The sequence below is a fragment of the Populus nigra genome, chromosome 7 (assembly GCF_951802175.1).
Source record: "Populus nigra chromosome 7, ddPopNigr1.1, whole genome shotgun sequence".
NCBI classification, from domain to species: Eukaryota; Viridiplantae; Streptophyta; class Magnoliopsida; order Malpighiales; family Salicaceae; genus Populus; species Populus nigra.
The window spans coordinates 5,713,450-5,723,907 of NC_084858.1; the positions used below are offsets into that span (position 1 = coordinate 5,713,450).

General features: G+C 37.1%; 1 pseudogene; it reads left to right on the plus strand.

Moving 5' to 3' along the window:
* Positions 1-8,911: 8,911 nt before the first annotated feature.
* On the plus strand, positions 8,912-9,208 carry LOC133699423 (auxin-responsive protein SAUR21-like; annotated as a pseudogene).
* Positions 9,209-10,458: the final 1,250 nt, after the last annotated feature.

Sequence of the window (10,458 nt, forward strand, 5' to 3'; positions counted from 1 at the left end):
GTGGCAAAATCCCGTAATTTGTTTTGCAACTCTCTGTGAAATACCGACGGTTTACATTCCGTCGGTAAATCCGTCGGTGAATGTGGAAAAATCCCGTAATTTGTTTTGCAACTCTCTGTGAAATACCGACGGTTTATATTCCGTCGGTAAATCCATCGGTGAATGTGGCAAAATCCTGTAATTTGTTTTGCAACTCTCTGTGAAATACCGACGGTTTATATTCCGTCGGTAAATCCGTCGGTGAAAAGGTAAATTTTTCTTATTTTTTTAATGTAACCCTCTCAAAAAATCTTGAATTGCAATCTTACAACACACACAACACAATAACAAAGGCTGACCCTTAAAGAAGAATAAATATTTCATGTTTCAAATTATTACATTATAAAAATAAGGCTTTATAACATGTTTAGTTATTCGGAATTTTCATCTTCGTCCTCTATTGAATTGTTATCATCAGCTTCATCGCACTCTTCAATTTCGTTATAATCTTCTTCAACAACATTCTTTTTTCCACTAGTAGAGCTCAGAACAACATTCAACTCCTCTGCGTCAACATCAACAAGACTATCGTTGAAAACACGAAAATTCGAATTTTCTTCTAAGTCAATCGACGGAGCAACTCGGTATGGTTCAACCAACTCACTAGCTTGAAAGACTTCATCTATCACACTTGTGTCTTCGTTCTCATCCTGAACAACCTCGACACGACCCTTGGGTTTTGTTTTTAAAACGGATAACCAATCAACTCTTGATCGGTCCTTTCTAAAGGAAGGGGTGTATGTGTAATAAACTTGTTGGCATTGCTTTGCGAAAACAAAGACGTCGTTTACGTTGCGGTGTCTAGCTTTTGAATTGATTTCAACGAGACCATAGTGAGGATCTACTCTGATTCCTCTGTCAGTTGTGTCATACCAATAGCATTTGAATAAAAACACTCTATTTTGCTCGCTATGATATTGCAATTCGATGACCTCTTCCAATCTACCGTAGTAGTCAACTTCAAACTCACTAGAAGTCGATCCCTTAATACAAACACCGCTGTTGTATGTCTTTCTTCCATGCCCGTATTCTTCAGTATGAAAGACATATCCATTGACAAAATATCCATTATAGCACTTGACTTTTCTTTCAGGGCCCAAACATAGTAAAGACAGTGAAATAGCAGCACTACCTCCCATTTGATAAACCTAGCTTGTAAATTAAATACAACAATAATCAATAAACGGATATTATGTAACATTGACTACAATTAATTACATTGCAAGAGATAATGAGTTTGTGATAGGACTTACATGTGTTCTAAACCATGTGGCAAATTGTTCATCTTGTAATTGAAAGATCTGGGATTCGGTCAGCTGTGAGTTATTGGACAGTAAGTATCGTCGATGTTGCCTGCAAGGTTGTTCCAAAGTATATGAGTGTATGGTATCACAAAACATAAATAGTACACTCTTGACAAAGTTTAAGTCGAACATCCACTTACTTAATAAAAGGTCTAAGCTCATCACAGTTAAATAGGACATAATTGTGTGCTTGTCTGAACTCTATTTCAGACAAATATCTTCCCCTCACGGCATTTTTAGGTGTGGGTCGTCCAGGATTGGAGAATATTGACAAGTTCCCACTTGAATGCACTTCACCACCATCATCATGTCGTGGAACACGGTTTATCCTCGTTCTCAAATGAGGTTCAAAATAGTATGAGATAAATGTTGAGATCTCCTCAACAATATACGCCTCACATATCGACGCCTCAACATGCGCCTTGTTCTTAACCTTTTTTTTAAGATTGAACAAGTATCTGCATATATATATATATATATATATATATATATATATATATATTAATAAAAAATTATCAATTAAAAACATTAAAATAAAAATAAAAACATTTAATTATAAATGTCATAGCAACTGTAATATCTAACCTCTTGAATGGATACATCCATCTGTACTGGACCGGTCCTCCAACTTTTACCTCAAACGGTAAATGTACGGGTAGATGCTCCATTGAGTCAAAAAATGATGGAGGGAATATCATCTCAAGTTTGCATATTGTCTCGACGATATTCTTTTCAAGCCTTTCAATGTGATCAACATTCAACTTGCTGGAGCATATGTCTCTGAAGAAATGACTAATCTCCGTTAGTGCATCCCATATCCCCTTTGGCAACAAATCACGAAAAGCTAATGGGATGAGTGTTTGCATAAACACATGGCAGTCATGACTCTTCATTCCATATAATCTGCATTCCTCCGTATTAACCAGCCTTGATATGTTCGAGGCATGTCCATCGGGGAAACGCAGACTCTTAAGCCATTTGTAGACTAGTAGTTGTGCGTTTTTCTCTAGCACGAAGCTTGCTCTTGGTTTTGCGACCCGTGACCCATCACAAACCAACTCCATATTTGTTGTTTCTAATGTTTTTTCTTATGGTGCAGTTGAAATTACAAGTTTAGAAACCAACAAAGTACTCAAGGTCAATGGGCATCGCTTGAAACCTTTCTATGAAGGTTGGACGACAGAACTCACCGCTTCTGCGGAGTTAGCTGAACCAATCTATGAAGAATAAGCATGCAACATGTCGAGCCAATGACATAAAACAAAAGCGCTTACTGGGAGGCAACCCAGCACAAAAAAAAAACAGATTTGCTTTCTTTTTCCCTTGTCTTTTATTTTTCGCATTTTACTTTATTTTTGTCATTCTCCAATATTCCTTTTCTTTTATTTTAACATTGAGGACAATGTTATGTTTTAAGTGTGGGGGTATTGGGAGAATGTTGGTTTTCTAATTTTGGTTTTCTTTGTTATTTTTCAAAATAAAAACAAAATTATGTTTGATCTTTTGAACTCCCATTGGTTTTTGAGAATATGAGTATTATGTATGAGAATTAGTTGAGATAGATGAAGATATAAATCGAATGAAGGAGTGTGCATGCAAGTTTTAAGGTTTAATTGGTTTAGGGATTGACTTTGAGAATATGCCATGTTGACTTTATAGTGTTATACCAATGCAAGCTTTTGAGCCTTCAACATTATATTCTTTGATTGTGCCTTCTTTCAATGATATGTATCTTTAGAACTTGCTTCATATCTTGTTGAGATTACATTCATATTACATACATACATGAAGATGATAAAGGCATTAGGAATTTTAACCATTTGAGCCAAAAAGCCAACCTAAAGCATATTATCCTTAGTAAACCCCTTTTGAGCTTGTTTATCTTTTCTTTGCTTTATCCATGTATAAGCCTTAACTTTATATATGTTTTCCTTTTCCCTTGGCCAAGGATTAGTAGAGCATATACTAGTGATATTTCATGGAATTATGGTTGGAAATTATGTGAAAAGAAAGAAGAAGTGATGTTTGATGAAAAGATGGACAGAGTTGCCAAAGGTAAAAAAAAAAAAAAACAGAAAAAAGAAAAAGAAAAAGAAAAAAGTGTTCCTTTATGTTCTTAAGATTTTATATTGAAAAAGCTTGAAATCAAAAGAAGTTAAGCATTGGTGATTAAAGATGGAAAATTTATGTGCTTCGATGGAATATCTTGTTTGAAATATCATTTTTCAGAATGCTCTACTTTCTTTGGTTTGAACCTTTTTCTTTTACTCTCTTTTACCTCACCTTTACCTTAGCCCCATTACAACCAAAAAAATAAGACCTTTTGATTCATGCATTGTTTGTAATATGTTATTAATGGAGATGAGATTGAAGAGCAAGCTTATAGTAGAACATATTCATTGATTGAATTTGAGAGATTTAAACACATAAGCCCTAAACACGTGAGTGTTGGAGTGTATATCAATGAGAGGACCTATCACTTTGGCATGGCATAGATTTCATTTAAATCCCGACGATTAATTAAGTTTTGAAGTTTGCATGTAAATAAATTCATGAAAATTTATACTCTTTATCCTTCTTAATTGTGTTCTTGTTTATAATGCATATATTCTTGGATATTGATGGGAGATTAGAAGATTAGTCATAGTGATTTCATTTAATTTAACTTCAATTTGGTTTTACCTATCCTTTCTCGAGGACGAGCAAGAGGTAAGTGTGGGGGTATTTGATGCAACCATATTATTCAATAGTTTCACCCACATTTAACTAGTGTTTTGCCTATTTTTTATATATAAAATGCCTTGATATTCTTTGTTTTATGTTTTGAAGGCACTTTTGGATGAAAGATGCAAAAAGGAGTAAATTGGAGATAATTGGCAGATTTGACCTTCAGTCGATGTTTTGTGCAGAGCGTGAGCTCTAGAGGTTGAAATGAAGTGATTCCAGTGGAATTAAAAAGGTAACATCCATACCTTTCTGGACATCTAAGGCAAGAAAATAAAATAAGGAAGAGCATGGAAATCGCAGCCTTCAAAGTCAAATCTCGCAATCTGCCAGTGTTGACCTTTGGCCATTCCAACTTGAATATCTGGAGCTACAGAAGTCCAATTGATGCAAACTCAATTTTTTTGGATTCATGACTCAAAGTTATATAAACGCTCAAAATTTCATCCAAAAACGATGTCATATGAGGGAGATATGATTTTTCAAAGATGACATCTGAATTCTGCCAGCAAACAGGTTTCGTGAAGCAACGAGTCCAAATGACATTCCGAAGCATTTAAACCGATATCCAAGTTTTTATTCCAGCAATTTAGCTCCTCTAAATCAAAGCTTGAAGATTTCATGCAAGGCTATTTCTCCTTTTTAGGAAAATAGTTATTGAAGTACTTAAATGTAAACAGTCTACTTAATGGAGGACTATTTTGTAAAATAGAGACCTCGGGTTTCCTAGGATATAAAAAGAATGAGAGAAGAGAAGGGGGGCAGCCAGCCAAGGAGAGAAAAACGCCCCCTTCCTCTAAGAAACCCTAAATTATGCATTCTTTCTTCTTTTTGATTAGTTGTTCAACAAACATGCAAGGCTAAACACTTTTTCTTGGTTGCAAGGACACGGAAACCTTCGGATTTCAAGAACTGTGAGATTTATTTTACCTTTTCTTTTCAGTTTATATGATGAATATGTTTGTTCTCCTATGCTTATTTTTCCTATGATTGTTTATTTTAATTGCTAGAGCGGACTCTAAGTTATTATTGTAGACAATCTATTGTTAAGTTTGATATCAAAACCGGAGTTGTGGTATATGAACTTGTGAAGCAACTGAGTTTAATAATTGTGGCGGATCTACGTTATTAATCTTAGGGAGAACATTCAATCAAATCAAACATAGACTGCGGACAGTTATGTTTTCTTGATTAATCAACTTATCTAGTTCTTAAGGCTGCCATTGAATTAAATTACTAGTGCGGACACTGTGGTTGTTTGATGGTTAGGGCTAGTTATACGGCGGATCCGTTAACTAACCAATGTTAAGAAGAGATAAATATTCAGAATATAAATTGATGTTTCGTTTCCATGATCAGTTCTGATTTCTGTAGGTGGATGTGTGCTTGTGACCAAGGTTTGTTCTCTTGATAATTTTCTGATTTTATTAAATTTAGTTTGATAGTTTTCTGTTTTCTTTTGCTTTAGCCTAGATAACGTCCAACCCCCCGCTACATCCAATCTAGCCTTGATGTTGTCCTTTGTCTTCCCCTTCACATCCATGACGGTGTTGAAAATGTTCTCAAACACGTTCTTTTCAATGTGCATGACGTCAAGGTTATGGCGGAGAAGATTGGTCTTCCAATAAGGAAGCTCCCAAAATATACTTCGCTTCACCCAATTATGGGTCAAACCAAAACCAGGAAACTTCTGCTTACCTGATTGGAGACCAAACACAATTTCACCGTACTCTGACACAACATCAAACAATTCTTCACCGGCAAGACGCGGGGGTGCAACATCATTTTCAACTCTGCCAACAAAGAAATCCTTTCTGTTCTTTCTGTACCTGTGGTTATGTGGCAAGAAACGACGGTGACAGTCAAAAAAAGAAGCTTTACCCCCATTTGTTAGCGTGAATGCCTTGTTGTTCTTCATACAATATGGACATGCTAGCTTTCCATGCGTGCTCCAACCAGAAACCATTCCATAAGCTGGGAAATCATTGATAGTCCACATCAAAGCCGCTCTCATAACAAAATTTTGTTTCCTCGAGATGTCATAAGTCAAAGCTCCAGGGGACCACAACTGCGTCAACTCATCAATCAACGGACGAAGACAAACATCTATATTCCGCCCCGGACTGCTCGGACCTGGTATGACCATAGATAAAAACATGAACTCCGGCCTCATACACATCCCCGGTGGCAAGTTATAAACCGTCAGTATGACCGGCCAACAAGAATAAGGAGCAGCAAATGACCCGAATGGGTTGAATCCGTCTGTACACAACCCAAGACGCACGTTCCTTGATTCAGCTGAAAAGGGAGGATGCATACTGTTAAAGTGTTTCCAGGCTTCACCGTCAGAAGGATGAACCATCACTCCATCAACCGCATGGTGTGATTGGTGCCATGTCATGTGCTCAGCAGTCCTTGGTGCATGAATAACCTCTGCAGTCTAGGTGTGATTGGGAAGTATCTAAGTTTTTTATATGCCACGAGAGTCTTCCCTCTACCAGTTCTGGGTTTGTAACGGGAATGCCCGCATGTCATGCACTCGGTCATCTCAGCATTTTCAAGGTAGTATAACATGCAGAAGTTAGGGCATATATCAATTTTCTGGTATCCTAAACCGAGGGGTTTCATCATGGACTTGGCAGCATAGAAGTTCTCTTTCAGCCTGTTCCCTTCAGGTAAAATGCTTCTCGCCCATTCAATAATCTTGTCATAACCGGCCTCACTCAACCCGTGATCTGACTTGATGGTGAACACCTGTGCTACGGCTGATAATTTACTGTGGTTCGTGCAGCCATCCCATAATGGTTCGTCAGAATCTCTCAACAGATCAAAAAACCTTGCTGCATCTGCATTAGGTTCTTCTTCTACGATTGGACATTCCCTGACATTACCTTCACTCATTCTCATTGCATCCATAACCATATTCCTGTAAGGATTACTGTTCTCATTTCCAACTTCATGCATGTTGCTAGCACTAGAAGTTGACCCAACCACCTGTTCTTCCATGCTCTAATCAGGAACAAATAGTTCTCCGTGAGCATACCAACACAGGTAATCTTCCATGAACCCTTTGGTTAGAAGATGCATCGTTACAACATCTTGATGCAGAAACTTTAAATTTTTACACTTCCTGCATGGACACCTAATACCGCCATCAGTAAAATTCCTCGGAATAGATGTTGCGAAATTAATAAAACCCTGGACACCGTTACAATAATCCATCCTCCGCAATCCTTGGGGTGAGTCCCGATACATCCATGAACGATCATCCATGACTTCTATTGAACCTCTATAAAACATAACAAAAATATTGGTTTTCCCCGACATTATCCAACAAACTAAAACAACACTTATGTTAAATATTCATTATCAATTATCAACTATCAACGTTCATACAAACAATTTAACAACTACAAAATTATACATTCATACTACAAGTTTCTTTGACAAATAACAATTAAACAAGTACAAACATTAACAAAATACATATACTAAAACAATAAAATTCACAATTAAATATTAAAACTAAAAAGGATAGATTTACTTATAAAAAAATGATAAAATCTACAAGAAACGGATACTGTGACCACGTTCAAGATATAAGAAACTTGAGTGCTCGTGTTGAGAATAATGGAGAGTTTGGGATGGGTGTTTGGCTGCAGTTTGGGAGGGGAGCTGTAGTTTGGGAAGGGAGAGGTGGGATGGGAAAGAAGAAGAAGGAGAAACAGAGGAAGAGAGTGTCGGCAGATAGGTGCATATAATGGTTTTTTCCGACGGACTCCTTCCGTCTGTGATTCCGTCGGTGATGCCATCGGTGACAGCGCCACGTCACTGTACGGCTATCTCAGTTTGAATCCCTCGGTACTTTCCGTCGGTAAAATCGCCTGACGTCACCACGCCGTTGCATATTTCCAGACGAACTGTATACCCCGTCGGCAAAACCGTCGGTATATACCGACGGAATTGTTCCGTCGGTATATACAGACGGAATGACCGACGGAATAAATCCGTCGGTATATACCGACAGATTTGGAGACGGAATTATTTCCGTCGGTAATAATTACCGACGGAAAAATTCCGTCGGTAATTCCGTTGCTTTTCTCCGGTTTTCTGGTAGTGGTTGAGCTGTATAACATGCAAGATGTACAAACATTCACAGACTTGAAGTTCATATGCCGTCAGAAGGATTGCTGTATTTTTAATGTTTGCTAATGCTTTGCTTTTTTATAGACAAATGTCATTAGCCAATTGTTCATTCTCGTACTTAAATTTATAATATGTAAGCTGGTGACTTTTGTTCCTGTTGAAGATTCTCTTCTTGGTAATTCAGTCCGAGTTAATTTCTCAAAATGAATATCTGTCAATGTTTGAAAATTAGAATCTTTGTTCATGGGGATTCAAATTATTCCAAGTGGAGAAACAAGACGTTATTCTGCATTAATTCCAGTAGGGAATTAAATGATTGAACAAAAAGGTTAATTTTAGCTTTGGGGAGAGGGACATTGGTGACAGGCTGATCATTTCCTTGAACCTAGTAATTATTTGGTCAAAAGAAAGCTCTGCTAATGATGCATTCTGTTTTGGACTTATTTTGACAGGTTGAAAGCTTATTTCCATTCAATTGGATCACAATACTATATGCTACAACTTCTAGCAATTCAACCTTTTTCCTCTTGCTAAGTTTTGCTTGTACAACTACTAGGTTCTATAGCAACATCTTACATCTAGTTTCTCTAATCTGTGTCCCATCTGATTACGAGCTATAAATTAGTTGTTGCAAGCATGTCAGAATCAAGCAGGTTGCAGCAAGTTTCTTCTTCCTTAGATACGTCAACAAAGCGACAATGGCTATTCGTTTGCCCATTGCTCCTGCTAAACAAAGTCTCCCTCGGTCTGTTTCCGGCGCCAATAAAGCTGCTTCAAGGTCCTTAGATGTTCCAAAAGGTTTCCTGGCAGTTTACGTTGGGGAAGCTGAGAAGAAGCGATTTGTGGTTCCCACATCCTAATTGAAACGGCCTTCATTTCAAGATTTGCTACATGGAGCTGAAGAGGAGTTCGGCTTTGATCATCCAATGGGAGGATTGACGATTCCCCGCGCAGAAGATACTTTCCTTGATGTCACTACTAGCTTGAGTAGATAATAAGATGCAACAAAACTAATCAAAGAAAAACAATTCTGTATAGGCAGGAATTGCCGATTCAGTGTAAATATTTTTTTGACTACATATTACCAAAAGAAAAATATTTTTACACAAAAGTTGTAGCTTCAACTCTCATATTCTGCAATGCTCTGTCACAAAGTGAATGGCCTATTTAGTTTCCTATTCCCCCCATGAAAAAACTTGCTCTTAATCGCTAATTAAATTGCAGTCTTATACTAACCCTGTTCTAAGTAGAATATTCTTATACCTGTTCTGTTCTGTTAAAAGAAGAAAAGAAAGAAGTTCTGCTTTAATTTCAAGTTGTATGATCAATCTGGACATTAGAGATCCTTCACTCCTCCATATATATAGTGGAGAAAATGCTGAGGAAGAATTTGGGTTTAATCCAGTGGGCGGTGTTACACGATTACACTTCCTTGCAGAGAAGATATCTTCATTAATATTATATCCCAGTTGAGGGGATCATAATACACCAACCTAAATTTGACAAGTCCTGAGAATTTTGTAAATTAATGTGCAATGTCTACTGGAACTTATGGCAGAGGCAGAGATGGTTTGGGAAATTAAGAATAGAAATTAATACTTCTTTCCAATCTTCCTATAAAATCTTCAAATTAAAAATATTCGGTTCAGGTTTCCCTTTACTTTGTAATAATTATTATCACGTTATCAAAAACCACCTCATTGCTAATCACATAGAACTGGAAATCCTCACTGTATAAGGAATTGGGGGATTGACAATGTGACGGTTTTGCGTAAAATTTCCCCTTAGAGATCCTCCAACTCTGACTTTCGAGATGTCAGAACTATTCTTCTATTCTATGCCATGCTTAACCTGTAAAATGAGAGAGAAAATTTTGAGAGGATATAAAACTTTGTAATTTGTTAGGATCAGATCATAAATCAAAACTAAATAGGAAATAACTTGGAAAAGAATTTTAAAAAAAAAAACCGTGTATATCCCGGCCAGTTTGTGCATCACATCCAATTGCTTGATTTTTCTTCCTTCTTCTGAGAGCACACCCTTGTTCAGTTGTCCAAAGCATGTCCCTAATCCTAGAGAGACTAACTTGTTATCTCACAGGCTGATCGTCTCAAACATGTCCATATCCAATGGGGTCACTTAGTTTTTGCTTTTATATCAGCATTGAAATCCAAATCCAACTGTCTATTTCCATTTTTTAGCTAGTCCTCGATTAGCCTAACTCTGTACATGTAGGGCAAGTTGT